The sequence below is a fragment of the Sinocyclocheilus anshuiensis genome, unplaced genomic scaffold, assembly GCF_001515605.1.
Source record: "Sinocyclocheilus anshuiensis isolate Anshui unplaced genomic scaffold, SAMN03320099.WGS_v1.1 scaffold1291, whole genome shotgun sequence".
In the NCBI taxonomy this organism is placed as follows: Eukaryota; Metazoa; Chordata; class Actinopteri; order Cypriniformes; family Cyprinidae; genus Sinocyclocheilus; species Sinocyclocheilus anshuiensis.
This window is the reverse complement of record NW_015540928.1, coordinates 440141-443515: the sequence shown is the minus strand read 5'-3', so window position 1 is coordinate 443515 and position 3375 is coordinate 440141. Positions and strand designations below refer to the sequence as shown.

At 34.3% G+C, this 3375-nt stretch overlaps 1 long non-coding RNA gene and 1 pseudogene across 1 annotated transcript in view; one reads left to right on the top strand and one right to left on the bottom strand.

Annotated features, from left to right (window-relative positions):
• Positions 1–3375, top strand: part of LOC107689408 (uncharacterized) — a 12441-nt gene that overhangs the window by 4684 nt on the left and 4382 nt on the right. The gene's annotated exons all lie outside the window — the stretch shown is intronic.
• Positions 1284–2294, bottom strand: LOC107689407 (neuritin-like; annotated as a pseudogene).

The window sequence follows — 3375 nt, the reverse complement described above, 5'->3', positions numbered from 1 at the left end:
GGTGCCACAAGTTTGTTAAAATTTCCAAAGGGTGCCGCGACTAAAAAAAGGTTGGGAAACACTGACTTAGAATCTCAAAATACAACAGATCATTAGTGCTGTACTGAACAGAGAAGTCAAACAAGCAAAAAATATGAGAAAAAAACCTTTGAATAAAAAATACAGGTTTTTATTCAAACATTTGATTGATTTGATTTGCCCTTAATTTGCTTCAGTTTCAACACAAGATAAGACACTTTTCTAAAATTTTATGTATTGCTCAAATGCCTTTTAAGCTTTTTAAACTTTAAAGGAGACATAATATGTCCCTTTTTACAATATGTAATATAAGTCTCTGGTGAGATCCCTTTGCAACGTCACTAGGGGAGCGAAATCAGACGCGCTACTTTTCTCAGACGCTTGCAGAAAAAGGCTTACCAAAATAAAGTTACTGGGTAAATCTTTTTCACGTTTTCTTGGTTGGCAGATGCACCAGGGACCTGATTATAGCACTTTTTTGGAAGGCCAAACAAAGTAGTTTCGCTTTCACAACGAAACACACAGCGCCTTCATGACATGGCGGCGGCAGCAACAATACTACAGCGAGAATAAAAGTTACGCCTTCTTTCTTTGCGTGAACATTTGGGCGGCGTTATGCAAATCTTCCCACATAGTGACGTAGACATGTGGGGACGTGTTAGAACGAGCCGTTTTAGGTAGGTGTGGCTGACTCTTAACTTTTATAAAGAATATCTCTTTGGATTTGAGACTTTAGTCTTTGCAACTTTACAGATCTTCTTTATGCACCAAGAGCTTGTAACACTCCAAAGAGAAAGGAAAAATTGAAATCGCATCATATGACCTCTTTAAAACCTGGAAAAATCAGATTTTCATGATATGTCATCTTTAACTTATAAGTATTTGTCTACAAGTAAATGTCATTATCCTATTCTGTATTACAATAATCCATTTTTATTAAGTTAATTTTGTTTGGGCAGATTGGTCTATGAAGAAAAAAGTCTGTTATGTTAAATATGTGTTTTTCAGACAATAACATGTATTTTAGGCGTGCTTTAAATAATAATAATATTAAATTATTCTAATTATTGGTCCTCATTGCAGAATGTCTGCTGTTTTTACCCAATAATGGTCCAAGAAGAAAATGTGTTAATATAATATAATATAATTCACATTTTTACTTTGAATAATTTTCAATTTTTGGTAAGAAAAAAACAGATCCCTAAACCATTTAAGAGAGTTATTTGTGAATTCTTCCAAAGGTCAAGGAGTGCCAGCAAGTCGTATATTTAACATAATCATCATTATGTGCAGCAAAACATGAACTGATTCAGTTGAAGAGAGACAGGGGTGCATATTATCCATTTAGGAACTTGTTTCAGGTCAGATCTTTGGGTTTATTACTCAAAAGCAAGCCAAGCCACCAGTGTGGTAAAACACATCAGCAGTATCTTCAGTTCCACTGGTAATAAAACTCTGGATACTCCATTATCCTCTGAGCATAATTCAAACAAGCTTCCCTGATAGTCCAAGCTCCGGGACTGCAGTTTCAGTTTTTCCCAAAGGTCTTTTGCTCCTTCTTGACAATCTGCGATTGCAGTGGAGGTGCACGAGTGGAAGTCATTCCAATATCTGCATGAGGATAAACACAAAGTGCACAATCTGTTTTAGAGCTTGCGAATGAAATATGTTTCAGTATTGTGAGTCATGGATGGCTGGAGTTCCACTCATGGATATGTGAATATGAGAAAGACCACCAGATATTTAATCTGTCATCCAGCTCTTGGGAATAGTTCACCATGTTTTCTCCAAGGCTGAGCAGGCAGTCTGAGAAACCTTTAAATACATTTTCACATGTTCCTCCAGCACATGATGCCTGTACCAATGAAACTGAAATACAACAGAATAAATCACCCGGAATAATACACACAAATTTTCAGGCTTAAAAAAGCCTGAGTGTTTAATATCATCCTCACTTTGAAACTTATAAACCAAACAGCCCAAATTCACTAAACTGTGACCTTCAGACTAACATTCAATCAATAGATAGGCTAAAGATTACATTAAATAAAAAAAAATATTTTCTAACCAAAGGCAAGGTTTGAAAATTGAATTCCAGCTTTTTTTTAATGTAATTATTACAACAAAATAAAACAAGAATCAATACCCTGCATTACATTTTAACTTAATGACTCACCCAATTCCAGTGTGAAAAGTAACGAGTTGTATTTATCGGTCAAAGTCAGTCCCATCCTACTCTTAACAGAATCAGTAACGTTAGTCTGTGGAGGAGGTCTGGAATCGCCTACTTCCTACTTCCGTTTAAACTACATGACTTTACAGATCTTCTTTATGCACCAAGAGCTTGTAACACTCCAAAGAGAAAGGAAAAATTGAAATCGCATCATATGACCCCTTTAACAGGCAACATGTGCATGGTACTTTCCTTTAAATATTTTTTATTTCAAACATATGAACTGTACAGATATTCCAACACTTAATACACCTTTTGACACATTTAAAATATATTTTCAATGGTATATTTATAGGTTTCTGAGAACATATAACAGTAATATTTATAACAATAATCACTTTTTATATGCATTTTTAATACTCACATAATGTAAACTCGACTTAATGGACGGTTACAATCGTTTTTATGTACACATTGTAACTTATTAGATCTTCGGGATACTATCTGCATTTTTTTTTTAAATACAGGAATGTATATGAAACTCCGTTTAATCAACTCTTCAACCTTTAGAACACACATTTGTAACTGATAAACCGTTTTTGTCACATTTATCACAAATAAGCTATATGTTTTTGTATTTCGCTCAATAGATGCGGACTAACACGTTGTCTCCATCATTAGCATGAAATGGGTGATACAAACTCATTTTTAAACGCACAAACTTATTCACCTTTTCAAGGATAACATTTGCATTTCCAATAACTTCAACACATTAAGAATGCATTCTTATTACATTTACATGCATTTCATACCTGATGAGAGGAGATGTGAAAGTATATAAAACACAGGACACGGATCTGCTGCTTCACCACAGAATCTCTGTATTTTCTGAGCAGTGCGCGGCGCGCCCCCCTCCCCAAACAGATCAACACTTCCCAAGGAAAAACAATCAAGCAATCAATGTATCATTCAAGGCTGAGCAGGCAACATTAATCGTCAAAGATAAGACACTGTAAAGTGCATTTGAAAAATACATTCACTTGTTTTAAGTTCAGTGTCACTCTAATATTTATTTACTATTTTTCTTAATTTTTCACACCAATTTATTTATACATTTTTTTGTAACCCCCACACATTTACTTTGGAATTTTAACATATTTAGATATGTTATATATATATATATA